This window comes from Ambystoma mexicanum, chromosome 11 (assembly GCF_040938575.1).
Source record: "Ambystoma mexicanum isolate Mex_15411 chromosome 11, UKY_AmexF1_1, whole genome shotgun sequence".
Taxonomy (NCBI): domain Eukaryota; kingdom Metazoa; phylum Chordata; class Amphibia; order Caudata; family Ambystomatidae; genus Ambystoma; species Ambystoma mexicanum.
This window is the reverse complement of record NC_090934.1, coordinates 741,927,618-741,951,850: the sequence shown is the minus strand read 5'-3', so window position 1 is coordinate 741,951,850 and position 24,233 is coordinate 741,927,618. Positions and strand designations below refer to the sequence as shown.

General features: G+C 48.4%; 1 protein-coding gene across 3 annotated transcripts in view; it reads left to right on the top strand.

Moving 5' to 3' along the window:
- USP47 (ubiquitin specific peptidase 47) overlaps positions 1-24,233 on the top strand; it is a 2,970,466-nt gene that overhangs the window by 137,766 nt on the left and 2,808,467 nt on the right. The gene's annotated exons all lie outside the window — the stretch shown is intronic.

Sequence of the window (24,233 nt, the reverse complement as noted above, 5' to 3'; positions counted from 1 at the left end):
CCTCTGCCGCCATGTTGGATTCCATACTACTTGTGGGGATATCACTGCAGAGAGTCATACTAACCGTGCAGACGTGTGCCTCCTGGGCTGTATGAGAATCTATCCTTGTGGACCCCGCACTCCTGCAACCTATGAACCATACACCCAGACCTTATGTGTGTGAGCCTTTGGATACTTTTTTACTGCTGGAGTCTGCACTGGGTGGCAGATTGAGGGCCCCTGATGTTTACTGGCTCCTCTTTATTCGCATCTTGCTGCTGGCTGGGGTGAGGAAACCTGCAGACGGGCGAGATTTGTACTAAGCCCACTACCATTTCAGTGCACCCACCTTGTGCAGGACCTGTAAGGCTGGATCCGAAATACAGGGCGCTTGTTGAGTGTGGATAGCAGGCCTACTGTCTATACTTCATCTTTATTCTTTGTCCTGGCTCCCCTGTGGATGGACTATGCAAGGCTCTCTGCCCCCTCAATAGACACTGGCACAGAGGCTCCCTCCCCCCCCCTGGCCCGAGCGACCGTTTCCCAGCCCCCCTCCGGGTTTGTGGGGGTGAGCACGTAGGTGGGAATCAGTGGCCACATACCCGAGTGCTCCAACTCCAGGAATGACGAAAGGGGCCAGGAGGAAGCACAGCTCTATGAATATGTTGTGCCTGATGAAGCGGTTGGTGCTGTGGCACTGTTGGAATCTACAGAATTAAATTATCCCATGGAGACACAACACATGATGGCCTGCATGCCGGAGGGCTTCCCGGCTATCCACACGAAAATTAGACGACACGGGGGGCGCTGTTGCGCAGACTGCCAAGATGGCGTACTGCATTTGAGCTCTGCATCATGTGGGGGACCGGAATTGAATCCTTGCGGTTGCAGTGGACGAAACTTGGCGGAAAATCGGGTTCTGACTGATCCTTGAGGGGTGCACAATCAATGTGAGTTTCAGGAGAGACGGGTCTGCTGGAGAGGCGGAGTGGGAAGGCCCTCCTGTGGACACCTGGGGCAGCCCGGATCCCTGACGAGGGGAGCGACCACAAGCCTGCGTCGGTGGGTGGCCACGGTGGTCCCCCGAATGGGCTGTGCATTTGGTCATGACTATGATCGCCCGAACTGTGGATATGAGGGCATTTCCCAGGGGTTAGGGGGTGCTGGGGAGTGTGCGGTCGGCCAGGGGTGCACGGGTGGTGGAGGCCTCCTGCGCGCTGCCTGCCTTCAGTTGAGTGCACTCGTCCCACTGGGGGCCCTGACAGGGATCTACTGGAGGTCTGGATGAGTACCTGGCTCCTGGATGGGCTCCTACTTGTGTGCTGTCCCCTGCACCCCTCGGGCGACCACCACCCAGGGAGACATTACTTGGGCGGACCTCTCAGCGTTAAAGAGGCAGGCTCCTGGCGCTGATCTTGTGGGAACGTATCTTGTTCTGCTCTGACTGCACACACCCCGTGGGTTAGAACGGGACACCGGGATATGCAGCACGCTCGGGATGTGGCGTGTTGACTGTCTTAGACTAAAAAGAGTCTCTGCAATGCCGTCTCCACACCACCTAATGTCTCTACTAGATGCGGCCATACCATGTTGACACTGCTTACCTTTTCCATTTGCTATGCCGGCTCATATGGTTTAAGTGGCTGTATAAAGACAATACTGGGTGTCTAAAGAAGGCTTTTTGAATTTAGCGGCATTATCACCCTACCTTTCAAGTCCGGCTACTTGGCACACGTGAATAGCCCATACAGAATTGGAAAAGGGGGCTCCTCCCTCTACTCCAAGCAAACCAAAGAGGGTGCTGACCTTAATAAACAGGGCAAGCAAGCTGCTGGCGGCATGTCCGAGGGAACCATGACAAAGGGAGCAGCGCAAAAGAAGAGCGAAACGATCGACAAATTCACGAAGCCCGCTCTTAAGACTGCAACAATGTCAGGAGAGGGTACTAGCAACTTTGCATCAGCGGAGGAACCACAAAGCGCACCTCCTATAGATCTACAGGGCATCATGGACACTGCAACGTGGCTTTGCAGCAATAAACGACAAGTTGGACGGAAACGAATCCAATGTTGTATCAATCCGTACGCTATTGGAAAAAGCCGAATAACTGAGGCTGAGAACCATAATATCGGCACTGAGGACGCAGTGACGGCCCTACATGGTAATGTGACATTAGCCAAAGATATGAGCGCAATGAAGGATAAATGTGAGGACCTGGAGGCGAGATTGCGGCAGAACAATGTATGCATGATAGGGGTACCTGAAGACGCACTTACTGGCCCAACGGAAAGCCTGTGGAGGAGCTGCCAAGAGAACTTCTGGATGATCCTAGTTGGTCTCTGTTCATGATAGAATGTGCACACAGGGCATTGATGGCGAAATCCAGACCAGGAGGGTACCCAAGACCAATCATTGCCTGCCTGATGAACTATCGAGACAGGGACCTGGCACTGAGGGCGGCTCAAGAAAAACAAGAATGGAAGCTGGGAGCTAATACTGTGCGTATCTTCCCCTGACTATACTACAGCCGTGCAGCAGGAAAGGCGTACATTTGTTGGAGCTAAGAAACTCCTCAGGGAGCGAGGGATTGCATATGCCATGCTCTACCCTGCCAGGCTTTGCATACAGTTTAAAAACAAAACTTACTTCTTCACATTCCCTGAGGAGACTAACGTTTATAGAAGCCCAAATCCCACAAACATCCGGACCCGGGTCTGAGATGAACTGATAAGCTGTTTCCGAAAATTCATAATGATGTTTTAATGGTAACGGTTCACAATTTATAAGGTCATGGTCCCACGTGGACACCTACAGATTCCTCCACACGTAGCAGCGGCAGTTCTGTCCCCCCAAACCTCCATGCGAGTGCAGTTTGTTGTTGGGCAGGGGGGGGACTGGGTTGGGTAAGGTATTGGGGGAACACGTAGTTCAGGGTACTATGAGGGAGGAGGTGGCGGGGTCTATGGGAAAGTTGGGATGTAAGTTATAAAATGCACATGGAGAAGAGGCTGATATTTGTAATTGCATGGCTGGACACACTACTAAGAGTGGTCCTAGAAATGTGTGTAAGATGAGGTTAGAAATGTGTGTAAGAGGACATTAACTGTAAAAGGGACTTCCACTATAAAGCTGCTAAACTGGAATGTGCGTGGGCTCGGATCTCTAATAAAGATGTGGAAATTTCTTTCATACGCTAACAGATTGGGTGTTAGGATAGCATATCTACAAGAAACGCACATGGTGGGACACCAAGCACAAAGTTTTGCTCTGGGCTGGGGTGATCAGAAATATTACACATCATACTCCTCTAGAGCGCGCAGTGTAATGATTTTGATACACAAATCTCTCCCTTTTGTGCATCTTAAAACTGTTAGTGATGATCTAGGAAGGTTTGTATTTGTGCTGGGCAAGCTGGAGTGTCATGAGGTTTTGCTACTTGATGTGTATGTGCTGAACGTTGATGATCCAGACTTTTATAAAGGAATGTTTCAAGAATGTGCCAAATATCCCACTGCACTTATTTGTGGTGTGGACTTCAACACCACATTGGATCTGCAGCTGGACTGTACGTCCACATCAGTTAGGGCCCAGTCCAATGCAGCCCACACTACCGTGGCTCAAATTGAGGATCTGGGGCTAATAGATGTATGGCGAGCACTGCATACTTCCCAACATTAATACACATACTACTCGTCAGTACATAACATGCACTCATGCATTGACTTATGGTTGGTTGCTAACAGGCTGTTGAACTGGGTGGGGGAAAGCTATATTCTGCCCAGAACGCTGTCTGATCATTTGCCAATACTGCTATCACTACACATCCCGGATCATGTAGCTGCTAAAACACAATGGTGCTTTAAACCTGCTACACTGAAAGACCTGGTATTCAGGTCCAATATAAAAGCCTATCATTACCTATTTTGAAATCAATGAGGGGGTCAGTTACCACACAGGCTACACTATGGCAAGCATTCCAAGTATATATTCGGAGTATAGCTATTTCCACAAAACATGGGGTATTGCGTGATATTAGAGGTGATTTAAAAAGGTGCGAGGACACACCAACACAATTACAACTAAAGTATGCACACGACGCATCCCCTGTGATCAAGTCTGATATTAAAATAACTTTGGACAAGTACTGTGATATGGCTAACGGGGAGCTACGCTATTTTGATGGGCCTGCTGTAGCGCGGCACTATGTAGAAGCGGACAGACCTGGGAAGTTGTTAGACTGTACAGTTAGGGACGAAAAGGGCAATTCCAATATTCCTTGCATAACCCGTCCTGACTGATCCGTGGCCAACCTCGACACTAAAATAAACAAGTTATTCTAGGATTTCTACTCAGCATTATATACCTCGAAAGGGGTAACCACAGATATAGAAATTACTATTATTTAGCCACGATACCTACAACCCTTTTATAAGCGTGTAACTCATTGGAAAAACCCAAAAGTCTGTTAGAGGTTAAAAAAGCCACTAAAGATCCCCAGGGTCTGATGGCTTGGGAATGAAATTCTATAAAGAGTTCATAGATGTGTTGGCCCCTCTGCTGATGCAGGTCTGGTTTGAAGCTCTGGTGAATGGAACCCTGCCGGAGTCTATGCGCAAGGCCATCATTATTTTATTGCTGTTAAGTCCGAAAAAGCTACAAATGAATGTGGGTCATATAGACCACTGTCACTGGTTAATATAGACGCCAAAATATTTGTGGAAATATTGGCCTTGCGACCAAATCCATTGATTCCTCATATGGTTCATGAGGATCAGGCCAGCTTCATAACCGGGAGGTCAACGGCACTGAACATGCGCCAGATGTTTAATATTAGGACAGACACCTCAAGATGGCCAAGGGGTTGAGGTTTCATTGGATATTCAGAAGGCATGCAACATTGTCCTGGCCCTTCTTGTTCAAGACAAAGGACAATTCTGGGTTCGGGCCTAATTTTACAAAGTGTGTGAGAAGGTATTGTACTCCCACTCACACGCTAGAGTCTATACCAATGGCATACTCTTCCACATTATTGCTGGGTGGAGCCAATATGCCCGCTATCACTGACCTTATGCGTGCCTGCTTCAGTTACGCTGGCATACATATAAATGGTCAGTCTGAACTTATAATGCTATATGCAGATGAGATAATGCTATACATAAGGGATCCCAAGCGTCATTTGCAAAGAATATTAAGTGGTATGTGAGTTCGGTAGACACTCTGGCTTGCACTTAAACAGTAGTAAGTCGGAAATATTCCCACTGAATGGAAATACCCATGAGCCAAGGATTACCTTTGGTTTATGCGGGTCACCCCTGAATATCCGATGCCTAGGCATTGAAATAGCACGCTCCCCTACCCTCATTAAATCCCTTAACTATGATAATCTGGTGACAAAAAATTGCAGCAAAACTGAAAAGGTGGAAGGACCTTCCTATATCAGGGCGAGTTGCACTAGTGAATATGTCTAATCTACCTAAATTCCTGTATCTATTCTGCAATATACCATTGTGTCCAGGTAGAACTTTTTTTTTTTTAAATGGAATTGCTAGGTTGTGCTCCTCCTTTGTTTGGAACGAAAAAGTCGGCGCGAAATGGCAATGACTCACACAATCGTATGAGGCCTGGGGTCTTCAGGCCCTGACTTTGAACTATATTATTTGACTGCACAAGCACATTTTGCAACGTACTGAGTGGAACAAGCTCTGGGGCCAACCCACCGGAGACTGGAGAAGCAAGGCGCACCACCTGGTCTGATGGTACATCTTATTGCAGGCAATGGGTATCGAAAAACACACCCGCTTGACCCAGTGAGGGCAACACAAGAGGCATGGACAAAGCTAATTAACTGTCCCAAAAACTCAGCACTATATAATAAAGCCATGCTTATTTGGGGTTTGACAGCCTTGAACCCCACAAAGGATAAATTGCTGGCAACTCACTGGCGGGAGGCTGGGATCGGGGCACTGGGTGACATGTTTCCAGAGGGCAACTTTATAGCATGGGACACGATCAAGGTGCATATAGGAGATATGCCACTTCAAGGTTTCCATAGGGTTCCATTACCATCAGAGTCGCTCGGCGATGGCGTGGCTGTCATTACCTTTAGAACCCATGTGTCACCCATAGCTATGTCAGAAATAGATATTGTGGTTATACAAAACTGCAGAAGCATCGGGAACACTGCAAACTGTGGATGCACGTTGGACACAGATAATACAGATTGACGAAACAAGTATCCATGAACGCCAGGTATAGATTGAAACAATTCAAAATTGATACAATTCAAAATGCTCAACAGAAACGCACTATACCCCTGCTGGTGTCAAGAAACTGTTCCCCACTTTAGAGGGGAAATGCCCGAGATGTGGGAACGTGGGTGCAGATATACTTCATATGTTGTGGGATTGCTCGGCTCTAACATTATATTGGGAAAATGTGTCAAATGCTGAATGATATAATCGGTAAACCACTGACGTGGTCACTGTCAATTTGTGTACTGGGTTATACTGAAAATTAGTAACCCGGCGAGAGACAATCTGAATGCAACAAGCATTCTGATTGGCTCTCGCCAGGTCCCTTCCCGGCCGGGAATCCCTCCGTCGGGATTCCACGGCCTTTGTCCCTGGTGGGGGCGTGGCAAACCCTCAGCCAATGAGGAGGCTCAAAGCGGGGCCATCCCCGCTCCGAGCCTCCCCGCGGCTGCGAGACTGCCTTCGCCCCCCACCGGGGACTCGGGTATTAAATTCCCTTCCCTTCCTTCCCTCCCAACGGCCCCCCCCAACTTACCTTCTTGGTCCTGCGTCCCCGGTGGGGGACGAGGGAAGCCTCAAGCTGTGTGGAGACTCGGAGCGGGGCCATCCCCGCTCTGTGCCTCCACACGGCTGGGGGCTTCCCTCGTTCCCCGTCGGGGACGCAGGTACGTATTTTTAAAAAATGTTCCCCTCTTCCCCACCCCCCCTCCTGTCCCACTCCCGCCCTCCCAATCCCACTTACCTTCTTTTTGATCCTTTTTCGGGAGCGGAGGCGCTGGGAACACTCCCAGCGCGTCTGCTCCCGATGGCTGCCATGGAAAAGGAAAACGGACTCCGCTTTCCCTTTCCATGGCGGCAGCCATTTTCTTTGTTTTTTTTTTTCTCCTTAAACGCTGCAGCGTTTCGGCACAAAAAAAAGCTTTTAGTGCCCCGGTCACCCAATTTTTGAGGGCCGGGGTACTAATAGCAATAGAACCCTCACGTGGGGGGCATTACCGACTCTGGAAATGCCCCCGACGCTCTGGTTCTATTGCTTAAATGAAACCAGACTAGATGCAAGTTTGTTAATTTGGGATTGGTCCTAGCCAAAAGAGCTATTCTTATGCAATGGACATGTAGAGAGGTGCCAACACTTTAAAACTGGATCATGACCTAATATGGTCTAATGACAAGGAAGAAGTGTAAATAAGTTTCCAAGCATCCTAGTGTCGGCCCAGGGATATACTTGCAACGCAACACAATTCCTTGGGATACTTCCCGGTGGTTCTTATTTGGTTACCTCTCATCAGGTTCATAGAGTTCAGTTCCTTCATTTCAGATCACACAAGATTTCTTTATAGTTAATCACAAGCTTCTTTGTGTAGTGCTTTAAATTACTTTTCCATAGATGGGTGTACTCAGCCTAGGTGCAGTTGGACCACACGGTCTACCCATTACAGTTCACGCTACCAACACAACTTACGTGTTCCTTCTTCACAGGCCCATTGCCCCGTCTCAGCTTTATATGGTGGTTGCTTTATGATCCTCGTGATGCTTTATCATTGCTTGTTTGACCACCAATCACTTGTTCTACGTTCATATACTCTCCTGACTCTTGCCAATGCTTGTTTACTCAAGTTGCACAGTTTGTTTATGTTTGTTCTGCTTCTTACCAATGCTTGTTCTCTCAAGCTGCACAATTCCCTTATCTCATGGGATTTCACAAAACTGCTTTAATTCATAACAGTATTCAACCATACTTGCTTTGATTCAAAATAAAGACTTGCTTTCATTTCAGATTGGTATTCAAAATACTGACATTCATTCAGATCGGTATTCAGTATGCTTGCCTTTACTGTCATTTTCTCATAAGTCTTGCATGTTCTCTTGCTTTCCCGATGTCTCCCATATATCATACACACAGACCAAACTGGGTTCATTCGCAATCACCACTTGGTCCAACTGATTAGATTACTATATACTGGCCCAACTGCCGCATTCGTCACCAACAGCATCACCTCCCTGTCATTCGAGCTACAATCATGCACTCGTCAAGGATGCCCGCTGTCCCCACTTTCATACGCGCTATCCATCAAGCCTATAGGGATCAAACACCGGGCAGATAAGGGTTGGACGGGCATCACACAGGGCGCACAGTAACACTGCATATCCCTCTACGCAGATGACATGCTACTCTGTCAGTAAAGGCTGCACATCCCTCACGTACATCCGAACGCTCCTTTTGGAATTCGGCCCAATGGCGGGCTACACAATCAACTGGGGCAAATCCAAGATCATGCCACTGCGCCCAGATATCCCATGGGATCCAGGGGGAATAGCCCCCTTCACCTTGCAAATGCACCATATCACGTACCTCATTATTAATGTCAGCGCCTCACTGAGCAATATTGGAGACCTAAACTATCCCAGCAAAATAACGCGCATATGCCAAGACCTAAAACGATGGGACACACTTGCCCTCTCCCTCGATGGACGAATAAATGCCCTAAAAATGAACTTGTTCCCCCAACTCGCATACATTGCTATGATAATTCGAATTAGCCCAGTCGCTGCTTCCTTGAAGGAGTTGGATAGAGCAATCGCTAGGTTTATTTCGAAAGGGAAGAATGTGAGAATTTGTCTACAGGCCCCACAACCCGCCAAACCAAACGGAGGCCTAGCAGCCCCCTCCCTGAAGGCTTACTATCAAGCAGCGCAGGTCTGCTGGGTAAAGCGATGGTTAGACACATCAGATGACTCCAGCTGGAGGGCAGTGGAGATCGAAATGATGAAACCACTCAATCCCAACGAAATCATGGCCACTCCCCCAGGTGAGCTCCCCCCGGGCCTAAAGAAACATCGAATTATCGGACCCACCTTAACCCAATGGCACAAACTCAGGGCGATAACAAGGGGTCCAACCCCGTTATGCCCCACCATGGTCCAGCATCAGGGCAATTCTTGCGTATGGGCAAATTCTTGCCTACGGGCAAACAGAAAAAATACACTGCAAGCAAGACCAAGAGTGGGCTGACCTGCGGCTTATGGACATAAGCGATGAAGGATGACTACAGACGTTCCAAGACGCACGCCCCAAGTTGGGACTGAACACAGGTGACTGGCTCATTTATCACACAATTTGCAACACTATACGACAACACAGCGCGCAAATACTGCAGCCACCGACTCCTGACCCCTGTGAGTCGGAAATGGAGCACCACCTAGATACATTCCCACACCTACGCACCTTCTACCAAATGATGATGCCGAACAACCAAGGGCGAAATCACACATTAGCTCAATCCTGGTCAGAGGACCTAGGCACTCAAATAGAGGTCTCTGGTATCCTGGAATACTATGCTGCCATACCCCTAATCTCCACCAATCTCAAAAACAGAGATCCAATACAAAATCATACAACGGCTATACTACACCCCAGCAATGCTTTTCCAGATGGGAATCGCTCACTCAAACAAATGCTGGAGGGACTGCAGATCCCTAGGCACGATTGGCCACATATTGTGGCATTGCCCCAAACTCTCTACAAACTGGAGGGAGGTCCACAGACAGATGGGGGGGCATCAATGGGGCCACGGTCACCTTCACACCTGAGGTGGTGATGCTGGGGGCAGAGGCGGATGACTGGCACGAGGACCCTTTTACCCGCAGACTCATATTGATACTACTTTTTACGGCGAGGAAATTACTGACCATCCACGGGAAGGCAAAGATCCCTCCCTCACAGCCCGAGCACACAGAACTGCTAGCGAACACATGTAGACTGGAACTAGCGGCTCTGGATAGAAGACAAACATACAGCCCCTTCAGGGTGGCAAAATTCTGTGCACTCACAGACCAGTTCACCTAAGAGGGGAGGGGAACGAATAGGGACAAACATACAAACACTTACAAACCCAGGGCACACAATCCGTATAAGGGCAAGGACAACAAGATCTGGACTGGAAGCGTAAGACAATAGCCTCAATGACATGTAGACCGCTCAACCACGAAGGTACTCTCGGTTTGGGGGGCAGAGGGGATTGGGATGTTTTGTTGGGTTATAATGTTCAATCAATGCAACCGAAAATGGGGGAAGCGGACACCTGAAGAGGGGGGGTGGATAGGGCGACAACGAATCGTGGCCGCATGGCGGTCAGAAGTCGCAACCCTTACGAAATTGGGTGTGTATAACACGCTGCAGCAAAACCAAACCCCATAATTTTTTGAAATGTATTGTAATGTCTGGCATGCACCTTGATTTATGAAATGCCAATGAAGAGAGTTAAAAAAAAAAATTGTTTTGCCAGCATTTTATCCTCCGCCGCATCCCAATAAAGAGGCTCCATAGATTGGACCCTAGAAGAGCCTTAAGGTTTTATGTGTCTAGGATGTCCAAGATGAGAGTGGACGACCAGCTCTTAATAGGATATACTGGATGCAAATTAGAGCAAGCTATTTCAAAACAGACTTTGTCGAAATGGATCATCCTTATGATTTCAGAATGTTACAGACTGTCGGGCAAGGACCCACCAGAGGGTTTGAGGGCACTCTCCACCAGGGCCATGGCCTCTTCCACAGCCCTGCAAAGGGGAGTCCCCATTCAAAACATCTGTGATGCTGCAACGTGGTCCTCATTGCACACGTTCACCAAGCATTATTGCTTGGATACTTCCCGCGCTCAGGACGTCGCTTTTGGTAAGGCAGTACTTTATTCTGCCCTGTGACAATTGGCACATCTAAATTCTCCTCCCTCTTCCAGTCTTGGATGCTGCTTTGGGGTTCTGTCAAAGATGAATAGGTTGGAGGACACAATCCATTCAAAGAACAAGTTACCAACTGGTAACTTCCTTTCAACTGGATGTTCCTCCAACGTATTCCTCATCGCCCTCCCATCCTACCCCTCTGTAGAATTTCCCATGCTATTACAGATGTCGTTCCAACAAGGCTGACTACGAGGGTCGACAACAGAGGGTGGGCAATGTGCGAAGGGGGTCTGTCTGCCATGAATATGGAAGAGGGGGGAAGACCCCCTAACTCATAGCGCCACAGCTGCCCCGACCAGAAATGTTAACACCTGGGAATGGTCTAGAAGTCGAGGACGGAGAACCAGCAGAGAAAGACCACCACAGGGGCTCCAGGGCAGGAAAGGGGGATCAGGACTCAAAGACTGAAATTAAGGTACGCTGTCGGTCCCTATTCACGATGGAGATACTACTACAGAGGGACATTTCCTGGCGGGTGAGTAACATACTGTAAACGGACACTGAAGCGGGTGATGAGCGGTTTCCGGGCCAAGCCAGAGCAGAGTTGTTTGACTGTTATGGAATCACTAGAAGGGTGCAGTTCACCCTTTGAAGGGGTACCCCCAGGCTTATACCAGGTCCGATTCCTCAGATTAGAAACTGGGGAGGTGTTTTGGACCACAGGCCCTGAGCGGGGGAGATGGAGGGAGAGGGCAGGGGGTGCAGAAGAGTGGGAAGGAGAGTATCCACACGTCAGAGGGACTAGAGAATATAGTACACCAGTGAAGACGCAGAGAATGACTACTGGGCACACACAATAGGATAGCTGGCTATCCCAATACTATCCTACAATGTTAGGGGCTTAAACTCCCCAGTCAAACGCAAGAAGTCGGAAGGGCAGGTGATCCGCACAACAGCCGATTTCATAATGCTACAACTCATATAAAAAGAGCAGACAAATCAATTCATCATTTCTACCACTTCACTCAACTGTACCAGGCAAATACACAAGGGAAAACAGCAGGGATAATGATTGGTGTTTGAGGTTCACTGCCAGCCAAGGTACAGCAGATCATGAAAGACCACCAGGGGCGGTATGATTGTAGGACAATGACCCTGGCCACGATATACTTCCCCCCCCCCCCAACATGGGCCAAGAAAGATTCTGCCGGCATACCATACAGAAACTAGAAATATTTGCAGACGGGGAGATTATTCTAACAGGTGACTTGAACATAGCATGGGATCCTGAGATAGATAGAAGTGTGGGTAGAAACCAGGGGGACCATCCTGCATCCAAGACCCTGAGAGAAGCCTTTGACAATCTCACACTAAAGGACACATGGCAACATTAGAAGGGCAAGGAAAAGGGGTACACTTGCTTCTCTCATCTACACCAAACAGTGTCCAGAATAGACTGTGTGGACGATACCAACCATCCTGGGTGAGGTAGACCTTCAGGTAGGGGCGATGGCGCTTTCCGATCATGCCCTGATGAAGGTGAACGTGAATAGATGGGAACCGCACAAGGGATTGTGGTTATGGGCATTCCCCGGGAAATAGAGTACTTCATGCATAACGATAATCAGGATGTCTCACCGGAAGGGATTTGTGAAGCCTTTGAGGCAGTTATGAGAGGGGAAGCCATTGCACTTCAGGCTCAGAAATGTAAGTTGAGAAATGCGATGGAGGAAGAGTTTGAAGCCCTACTATAGGAGGCAATGCTTAAAGTGACTAAGAAAAAGAATACAGCCACTATGAAGAAACTGAAAGAGATTAGAAACCAGGTAGAGATGCTAAGGACCCGCAGTGCAGAAAAGGCTCTTACGCACACGCCAACAATACTATGTCAGTGCAAATAAGGCAGGTAGGCTATTGGTGAGACAAGTACGAAAGGCAGAAGCAAAGTGCATGTTGGCAGGCTTTACGCATAGCAACAGACATGGAGACAATAGTGGGCTCCTTTGAAACATTTTACGGAAAGCTATATTCCTCAGACTTTCCAAACCACTCTGCCGTGACAGACTTCTTCAGAAACCTCCATCTATGTAAACTCACATCCATAGATGAGGCACACCTAGAAGAGGACATAACTAAGGAGGAAGTGGAGGCAGTCGTAAAAGACCTTTCTCGGAACAAAGCCCCGAGACCTGATGGGTTCCTGGTAGGCTTTTATCAAAAATACAGCCAGAAACTAAGCCGCAGGTTAGCAAAACTATTCAATTCTGTAGGGTGGGTGGTGGGGGTTTGTGACACGCACAATGACTGAGGTGAAAGTGGTGGTATTCGGGGAAACCCAAGAAGGATTTTACAGCATGTAGCTCATACGGTCCTATGGCCCTCCTGCATTTGGACACCAAGATGTACACTGGGTACTGGCGGCCAGACTAACGCCTCTCCTCCCGGATCGTATAGGTATAGGTATAGGTACAGGTACAGATCAGTCGGGTTTTATAAAAGGACGACATACCAGGGATAACACCAGACGAGTGACGCACCTGATGGAGAAGGTGGGGATGAGGCGGGAGCAGGCAATCCTAATGGCCCTTGACGCCGAAAAGGCCTTTGACCGGGTGGTAGCCATTTTCTTCGAGGCAATAAACCGGATGGGAATGGGTCCGAACTTTATACAGAAGTTGGGGGCTAACTAGTCAGACCCCTCGATGAGGCTCTCAATCAACTCCAGCCTGTCCGACAAAGTCCCCATCACACTGGGCACGAGACAGGGCTGCCCCTTGTCGCCACTATTATACGCAATTTACTTAGATCCACTTCTGGCATCAATCAGAAGTAACTCATCGATTCACAGTATAGGTTTTGGTGGGGGGGGGGGGCATAAAGTAGTGTCCTTTGCTGATGATATGTTGATGACACTGACTGACCAAGACATTTCAATCCTGGCCCTGGTTCAGTAGCTGGAATATGTAAAGGTCTCCGGGCTAAAGAACAGCCAGCTGCCCAGCCGCAGACCCCAGAACACAAAAACCACACCTTCTAGTGATGTGGGCAATGGGTCACTTGACTCACTTATGTCCCTTTGGGACCCATAAACACAGGGCCCTGGCTGGACTCGTTATTTCAGTGCAGGAGTGCTTTAACTTTATTTCAGTGCAGGAGTGCTTTTATTTTACAAGAATTTTCCAGGAGCTGAAAGCCTTTATTCCAGAGAACATCCTCATGTGCTGACTCATCGGGTGTGGCTCCCTAGGCCTGGTCTTCATGTGCTGACTCATCAGGTGTGGCAGGCAGGCCGAACCTGGTGGGCGTGGCCTCAGAAGCTCAGCTATATAAGCTGCTCCATCCTTAAGGCCGGTGCTTTTCGTTACTGTGCACTCGAGTGCAATGTGACGCTCACCGCCACTTGGACCAGTTTACTTACCTTTGAAACCAGGCGTTCTCCTGCATACTCACCTCCAGGAAACCGGTGCTTCATCGCTTCATCTGCAGACTCATCTCCTGACATCAAGTGATCTTGATCCCGATGCCGCAGCACAGCACTCTGCATTCACAAACTCGGACCCTGTGAAGAAGAAAGACCAGGTTAGAACATCCGTTCTAGGGCCGTGCCGCATTTGAACCCTGCGTGCCCCTTAGTTAACAACTTAACAGCTACTGTACCGCTGCAGCTTCGTTCCTCATTTCCTCTGGTTGCCACCTCAAGCTCCTCTGCTTCTGCCGGGCTGGCAACATCACCTGCAAGGGAAGAAAGCAAAAGTGCAAATATCAAAAGTGGAACGGACAGCAATACAACACAACAAACTTAACAATACAACAAAAACAGACAAAGGCACAGGAACACTTAACTGAAGTATATTGGCTTAGTCGCAGAAGGACTGATCATACAACCGCCCCTGCCAGAAGCAGCAGGATGGAGTGCTCGCCAAAACTAATCAACAGGTGAGCTTTCCAGGGACCGCACATCCCACGGATACCACGGTGTGGAAGAAGGGGTATGGAAGGGGATCAGGCGCACAAGCTGGCATACTCACGCCCCCTATTCTCCACGCAGGAGCAGTCACGAGCAGCATCACCTATTACCACCAGTCATCACATAAGCGCAGAGGGCAAAGTCGGACCCGAGCGACCTCATCCCCGGGAGGGCTGCAACCGTGCCCCAACGCCTCCGCACAGACCAGGTGAGCGTAACACCTGATCCAAGTCAGAGCTCCTGTGGCTGGGGCCCCCAAACACCCAGGCCCAGGATCAATTACCATCAGTGCCATTTAACGTGCCAAAGGGCCACATTACCTATTTGGGTGTAAATTTGACATTGTCGCTCTCTGGCCTATATGAGGCAAATTATCCGTCGCTGCTAGCTAAAATCAAGGCGAACCTCAACGTCTGGACTCCCCTGTGAATCTCTTGGCTGGGGAGGATAGCCACGATCAACATGATTGTGCTACCAAGATTGCTGTACCCCTTTCAAGTGCTTCCCATTGCGGTGCCAAAGTTCTTTAAATCACTCAATAGAATCATTTCGCAATTTGTATGCCAAAACAAGAGACCAAGACTGGCTATGGACACCATGATGGCTCCCAAACAGTGAGGTGGTCTCGCACTTCCGAACTTCATAAAATATTATGAGGTGGCCCAACTTCGGGTATTGAGGGAGTGGTTCTCGGATGACAGGACTAGGCAATGGGCAAGGATGGATTGCGCAGCATCAACCACGCTGCTCGCGGGACTTTTATGGCTAGAAAAGCAGGACTAACCCCACAGCTCCGGGAAGAGTTGGATACTATCGTTAACTTGTAATATATGGGACCGACTATTAAGGAAAGGGTACCGATCAACGCGCCCAACCCCAATTTACCCCACATTTTGAGACCCCACAGTACTTCTGCGGGACGAAGCAGGGAACATTCTGAGGTTGGAGGGCAAAGGGTTGTAGGAAAGTGGGGGACATGGTTTGGGGGGAGGGCCAGTCATGTCTTGTGAGGAGAGTAAGACATACCTGGCCCTGACAGAAAGGGACAGGCTGGAAAATTATCAATTGAGACACTGGATGAAACAACCTGAATTCAAAGCAGCGACCTCGAACTTATGAATTTCTCGAATGTTGTAACACCCTCTGGGGGCATGCATCTAGTCTCACATCTATGTTCGATCCTGATGGGGGAGGGGCAGGATCGTACAAGGCAATACATGCAAAAATGGGAGAAGAACTGGGAGAGGAAATACCGGGGAGAGACTCGGAGCACCTCTGGGCCAATATCACCAAGCTCACAAGATCTATTCACCAGAAAGGTTATAATGTATATATCTGGGTACAATCCAAGAGTGCTGCAGAGGGTGCTCGGGGAAGGGGGATTGGAGACACTTTTGGTGGGAATGTCCAGTGCTGGTTGCTTTTTGGTGGGAGGTGAGCTCCAAGCTGCAACAGATTAGGGGTCCCCAGCAATTCACACCTAAAGAATGGTTATGTGGTATAATGGACGCTGATCTACATATCCCCACGAAACCACAATGCAAAGAGTTCATGCTACTGGTGATAGCGTGCTGGCTTGTAATTGCCAGGAAATGGAAGCAGAAGACTCCCCCAAGGAACACTGAATGGTTCCACAAGATATGGAACATAATGGCCATGGAATGGGTAACCTATGGAATTCAAGGGGAAAGGGACAAATTCGGGAATCATTGGGGTGTGATACTGGACTACCTAAAAGGGGACTATATTCAACATTGGTGCCCCAAGAACTTGAAAACATTGACCTAATGTAGGAAAGAAATCATTTTCATTTTTGAACGAAACAAAAGGTGTATATGCTATCTATTCCAGGCATTTAAGTGGAGGAGGGGGTGGACAAGGGGGTAAGGCGGGGTGAGGGCGTTATTTGTGTATGTATTTGGAAAATCAATAAAACAAGTTTACAAAAAAATATATCGGGTGGCACGGGGATTGACATGGAATTCTTTGTGGAATTGTACCGACTTTACTTTTTGTTTAATTGGTTTGTTTTGTGGGTTGATTTTGAAAAAAACAATATTGATTTAGAAAAAAAAACACATTTACGTATATTACAATTGCATCATTGGTTTACCCAGACACCACTTAGATCATTTGGTGCTAGGGGCCCTTGAAAATGTGATGATTCATTTTTGAGTTTCCTAAGAAAAATATGATTATTTTACCATTTAGGGATAATCTTCCTCTTATGCTTGTATGCAACATGGGTAGAAGACTTGGGGATGGATCTCACTGAGATGTCTTGGTACACCATTTGGACCAGAGCGGCGAAATGTTCTAGCTTCACCCAAATATAAGAGAATGCCTATAAGCTGCTTCTCTGTTACCTTACACCAGTTAGTATTAATAAAATCTACCTTCACACATTCCCTTTTTGTTGGTGCTTCTTGTTTGCACGTTTGACTTTAATACATCTTTGGTGGGAATACTGTATGATTAAATCATTTTGTGACCAAACTCTCACTGATAATGTTAGACTGATAGTAGGGGTTATGCTTCCTAGAGCACCTCGGGTGATTCTGTTGCGGATGTAGATTAATGATTGTTGCACTGAGGAGGATGTTGCTCAAGACTATTTTCCCATTTACTGGTAGCAGCCAGAATTACGACCGGATGCGAGTGGAGAAGTGCTCTGTCCCTTGACATCTGTGAAGAGAGGCTCTAGACTACAATGGTCATGGACAGATTTGTGCCATCCATTCATAACCAGCTGCCCAATTATCTAAAAACGTCTGGCTACTGTGAAAAAACCTGAGGGTATTCTCCCAGTAAAACCTTGAGAATCCCTTATTCAGGTGACCAGGACACGGCCATTGCTGTTAGATCCAGTTCCTGGATAAGGGAACCCGCGGTTGGGCTCGGGGGCAATACCTCAGGTGAGATGCAGTATGTCAGCAGGGAAGACTAGGATGGAGAGCCCTGAGAACGTTGTGGGCTGTGCCACAGTTGCCCCCCCTTTCTCCTATAAAATCTCCTGTATGCAAATATACCAAACAAGCCCCAACTGGAAAATCCCCTAAGGACATAAACCCTCCTAGAGTTGAAAACCACATCTCCCAGAAACCCAGCTTCCCCGCTTTCTACCGGAAAATCCTCAACGATTCTTTTTAAAGTCCTTCTGATTATTCTTTCCCGTACACCCAGTCTACTCTGACAAAACATTAGCGGTCCCAAAATCCCCTGTGCTCATTTCATGATCCCAGTTATTCTTGTATGCCTCACGAACTCCAATGATCCTGTCCCTCAGACTATCATTTTGCAAACTCTCCGTCAAATGTAACTAACAGCTATCATTCTTACAGACCCTACAAGACCTACCCTTTTGAGATTCCCCAAAACCCCAATACGAGGATTTTTTTCTTCATGTAGCACCTCTTTCCCTTCTGACCCTGTAAGATACTCGGAAACTCTATCGCCTTCTTTTTCCGGCACAAATATTTTTAACGTAACTTTAACACCAAGACTGTTTTAGCTGACATGTCCCAATACAAGGGTCATGCCAAGTCAGGCAATTTACCTAAACCACACACACCTGACTGCCCTCCCTTTCTCCCACAGGGATCAAAGGTGGAGCAAGACGGAACCGTACAAGCAAGGCGACTACAGCAGACAGCACGATGAAACGGCTACCACGCGGCAGTTCAAAAGGAGAAAGGGGGCAGAAATCGAGAGGGTGGCGAGGAGAGAACTGACCTTGCCCTTTTCGTCCCAGGCCCACGGAACCTTCATGGAAGAGAGCCTAAGACCGCCAACAATAGCACAAGTGTCCTGCAGCACATGGCAACAGTACACATGTGTAACGCTCACCTGGTATCCACGGGGACGTCACTCAGCCTGTTTTGACCTCTTACTACCTCGAACCCTTCCCTGGAGGCTATTTGACTGGAGACTGGGCCTGAAACACAGGATTGGTAGAGTTTAACTCCCTATTGTCTGTGTGCTTGAACCCCTTCTTCCCTGGGGTCCAACCCTTCCCTTTGATCCACAGCTCACCTTGTTTTCTTGGATAGTGTGCTCTCCGTACTGCTTTCAGTGCAGGGGCGCGTTGATTGATGCAGGCTCGTTGCTGCCTAGTTACTTCACTGGCAACAGTCCGACAGGTAGGTATAATGAGTCTTTTGAACAGTTATCCAACTTTGTTCCTTTCCTTCCTTAGATGATGGCCGGCGTCCGGGGATGGCGGCGTGCTGCTGAGATGAGTAGCGCTGAAGGTTAATGAGAGCGCAATGCGCGATGCACCCCTTTTGCATTTGCATTGAACTGAGTTCTTTTTCTGTGTCTTTTAGGTGCCGCAACGTTTTCAGCGTGGATGCCGGTTATGAAGAACAAATGCGGTGGGTAAGAGCGGTATGCGGCACCTCCAAATGTTTCCACGCTAACTTGGAGTGTCTTCCCTCTTACAGATGGATGAGAAGTTCCGGAGACAGAGTTCCCCCAGAGCGGCTGGGATTCAGGTAAGCGTTTGAAGTTCGTACAGTATTTAAAAATAAGCGAAGATTTGCAGAATGCTTACTAATGCCTTACTAATGCCTTTTTTCTGTTCTTTTCCCTTTTCCTTAGAAAGCAGCGTGCCGGGATGGGAATGACACCGCCGAAGATGCCCGCAGAACAGAAGGAGCGTTGAATAATGGGCAGAAGCGCTGCAAGGTAAGGCTGTTCCTAACAGTGTTCTTGCAGGAGCTGAGCGCAGAAGAAACACGCAGGCCTACTGGAGACCGATCCGAACACGGTGAGTGTCACGCTGCAGGTGCAGAAAACGCAAATCATGTTTCTCAGCCTGGGTGTGGCTTAACCACACCCAAGAGACTAGACCGCACATGCAGTTCTGGGAACCGAAATATGTGGGGGCATCCGTCTTGTCCCCATCAATGCACTACAAGTCCAATCCCCAATGTTATCCTATGGGAGTGAGTGAGTCTGGTGCCACAAGCGCCAAGTCTGACTCCAAGTGGGTCTTTGGAGGGATGGAGAGGCCCTTGAGGGCCATGTAGGTGATCGTGGCCTGGCTCCAGCCTGACATCTTGGAGGGCTGGGGACATGAGGGGCAGGAATCATGACAACTTGGCAAGCCTATGCCAATAAGCAGGAGCGAGGGAAGCGCCTGCGCCCGTGGTACCGGCCTTGACTCCAGAGAAGCCAAAAGCCAAGCGGTTCATCACAGCCGGTGAGTCGAGGGGAGAACCGATGAGAACCGTGCTGTGTTGAGTGAGGGTCGCAAAGTGGCAAGTTTTGAACCAAAGCTGATGTACTGTTAAAAGTGTGAAGGGGAGACCAGCTGCAGAGGCAAAGCAGCACCACGTGGGTGTTAACTCAAGAGACTCTGGTTGATCCCCATATGAGAGAAACTACAAGTACCCTAAGGCCGGCGAAATAGGTCAAAGTGGTCATACAGAGGGGTCAAGCAAAATCCGTGTACAATCGAAATACTTTGATTTACAAGCAGTGAGAGAGAAAGGGAAGTGAATCCCAAAGTGAACATTGAGAAACCAAGGGAATTGAATCCTGTTAAAGTCCAGAGTGGTCCGATCCTGACCGAGGGAGATCCAGGGGTGAAGCCATCACCCAAAGTTGAGTGATAAAGTGTGATAAACAATCGAAGGGTCAGCGCCTAGAAGAGGGGGGACCCAGGGATGACCCTGTCACCCAGCGAACTTTGGAAACTAACTTTCATTTGTTAAAGGAATTTTTGTTTTTGTTATTTGAACACATCAGGCCCCGAAGGCAAGAGACTTTCTAAGGTGACGAGACTTGGCCATCGGCAGTCCTGAGAATTGCCTTTGGAATTGTCGTCTCGTGCTGGGGAAGCCAGAGACTGTTCCAAGCTCCCATCTTACCCTGTGGCCAAACGTGGGGAAGGGAGAACCAGGCTACCGCATCCTGACATATTATTTGAGAACACAACTTTCTTTTCTTGAGAACTATCCCACACCCCTTTTTGTATTAGTTGTGAGGTTTGACAATAGGTTTCTTAGTATGGACTGTATTGTTTTGACACAACGCTAGTAGGACTACCTTATTTTTCGTTTGATGGTGAACGCTTGCTCCTATCTTACATTTAGGTTTAGATAGGCGTGCTTTGTTCAATGAACACCCTTGAACTGTGATCACTTGTCTTTTACTTGTCACCATGAGTTCCTCACACTACCCTTGCTTATACTGTTAACCAAATACATGCAATCCATTTTAATTTCATTGAGGGTCAGTTGTTTTGCAGCTCACTGGAGCACCAGTCAGGAGGTCACATTCCCAAGAAGAGAGAACTTAATTACATACCGCGATCATTAAATATGTACTTATTATTTCATATACTTCGTCCTAACCCTCTTCTTTATTTTGCAGCTCCTAACTTGAAATATGACAGTCTTTCTTTCTTGACTGGATTTGGACACCTTGTGCTTTGGCATCGTTTTGTAGTTGGTAAACAATTTGGAGTTCAGCTCCTCATAAGTTGTTTTGCTTGTTTATTAGTTTGGGACCTCTAAGGATATAAAGCTTTAGCATTCAAATCTATTTTAATATCTGTTTAATGTTTTGGAATCTTAATATGGCTGTCTATTGTATGATCACCTATACATCGTAGAGATACTTTATATCTGGCAGTCTTCATCTCACGGACCCTCTGCAACAACATCATACCGCTCCCGATCTCGTTCTGCATTATTCGACTTTTAAGTGTGCAGTCTGTTATTGCGCATGTGAAGGAAGCCCTCATTTTACACCAGAGTTCAATTTTTTTCTGTGACTTCCTTTGTGCCTTCTGAGTCGGCAGCTTGCCCTGCTGCCTATGTTCTTCTGCCTTCCATCAAGGCTGCAGCACTTTTCCACCTGCCTAAGCCTTATGCCTGGCCCCCCCCCCCCCCCATTGGCTGCACTTGGCGTGTTTAAGCCAATGAGAGCAGGCGGGAGACGGCCATTGCAACTAAGGCACTCAACGAAGGCCCCCGTCTGCCACCGGAATGCGTCCCAATGTCCACCCCCTCCCTTCCCAATGTCCACCCCCTGTCTGGTCCCCTGCGATGTCCGTTGTGCCCCCCACCCCCTCCCTGGTCCCCTGTAGTGTCCGTTGTGGCCCCTACCCCCTCCCTGGGCCCAATGATTTCCGTTGCCCCCCCAGCCCCCCTCACTGGTCCCCAGGGAAGTCTGCTACGCCCACCACCCCAACCCAGGTCCCCCGTGATGTACGCTGTGCCCCCCCATACCCTCCCTGGTCCTCCGTCTATGCCGTTTTTGCCCCCCCCCTTCTGGCCCCATATGCTGTCTGTCACCCCCACCCTGCTTTGCCTGATCTTTTCTTTCCCGCCCCCACCCCATGATCCCTTCTTCCATTCCCCACCCCCTTCACCGAGTCACTGCAGGAGTTGACTTGATTCACTATGGTTTTCCAACAGACAAGGTATTGGTTCAACCACTGCGCATAGACCATTGATCAATCCTCCCCTTAATGTACAGTTTTATCAATAGGTATCAGTATTCTTTCAAATTTTTCACAAATTATTTTTCACATTCCAATTTAATTTCAATTTGTGATTAATATGCTCCTGCCAACATGTGTTTCGACCTTACATTGGCCCTGAAAAAGACCTGTGTTCTGTATCACCTTTCTTCTGTTTAAATATTCTAACTCAATGATTGAATGATATCCAGCAATTTACATATAACCTTGCTGGCTGGACTAAGAGACCTAATCCCCTTTGTTCAGAAAAACAATGTTTTTCTCCTTGGATTGGAGTTGCGCTTCTTAACCTTTTATAATGCTTCCAATAGCGTGTGGATGCTGCCTGCAATGGTCTGCTTTCACCATCACCAACCTGTTGCCAATGACTGGATTTGACTTTATGGACACTTTGACTCTTGGTGCTTCACTTTCTCAACTCTCATGCTGGACCTCCCCTGGATCTCGTAGTTGGGGTGGCCCTGAATCATGCTGGCCCATCGTCATCTTGAAATTCGTGCTTACATTTTCTGTGCCCTGCAACGTTGTGTTTTTTTTTTTCAACATGTCTTTTATTGGCATTTATAAATTATGAAGGCTTTATCTTGCTTTATTGCATGCTGTTAAAGTGTAATATAACAAGAGTCAACATGCCTCCACTGAGGCGAATGTGAACACGGGGGCGGGTGGGTGTTCCAGGGTGGACCAGAGGGGGATGTAACCGTCTTGTATCAGTGTTACAGGGCTTTAGTTCAATGAATGCAGTTGGTTAGACCGCTCTGTGGCCGGGCCGTGGAGGGGGGGGGGATTAGTCTGTTAGTCCATTTTGGTCCGCCAACAGAGAAATGGTGATTGCTGGCCACACCTAGGAATTTCTGCACAAAGTCGAAAAAAGGGTCGCAGGTGTTGTGGAACTTGTTACTGTTGATAGGCGGATGGCTGTTATTTTCTCGGCTGCGGCGATGTCCAAGCACTTTACCCACCACACCGGGGTCGCTGGGCCCTCCTCGAGTTTCCATAGCTTGGCGATTGAAATTTTAGCTGTGGTTAGCAGCTGCGTGCAGAGATCCGCCAGATTACCAGTCATTGGGAACTGTCCTTCTCCTGGTCTGGGTCCCACGGGATCGATAGGCCTGTGATCTGTCGGATCTGTTCCAGGACCTCCCTCCGGAACCTTTCTGCTTTTGGGCATGACCAAAGGAGGTGAAACAGCATTCCTGTCTCTGCGCAGCCTCTGCAGCAGTTTGGCGGTATGGCATGGTTTCATTTGTGTAGCCTATCTGGTGTCATGTAACACCTGTAGCAAACCTTAATGGCTCCCTCTTTATTCGTCACACATTTGGAGGTCTTGTGGGTTCTTGTCCAGATGCGATCCCAGCTGGTCCTATCTAGTTCTCTGCCCAGGTCTCTCTCCCACCGTTTCATGTAGGGTTCCTTGGATTCGGGGTCTGTTCTGTCCAGTAACCTGTACAGGGTCGATATCTTCCCCTTGGAGGGGTTGCCACTAGCGTGCGTTCCAGTGCTGTGAGTTCTCTGTGCCCGTGCGTCCTCATCGTGTCGTGGGACAGCCAGTGTCGGAGTTTGGTGTAGCAGAACCTCTCGCAACAATGTGTTTTACTGACCTCTGCAACTGTATTCACTCTCCCCTCTGCTTCTCCGCTCTTATTCTGTTCTCTCCTCCTCTCCCTTCTCCCCACCCTCCCTTACCTTTTCTCTATGCACTTACTCTATCAGAATTGTCCCTGGACCTAGTATGATAGCAAGAAATGTTTCCTGCCCCTTCCCTTACTTGTTTTCCTCCCCCTCAGCACTATCTGAAATGTCATTAGGCCTAGTACGATAGTCTCTTGTTTTGTTCCTCTCCCTCCTTTGTCCTCCCTTTC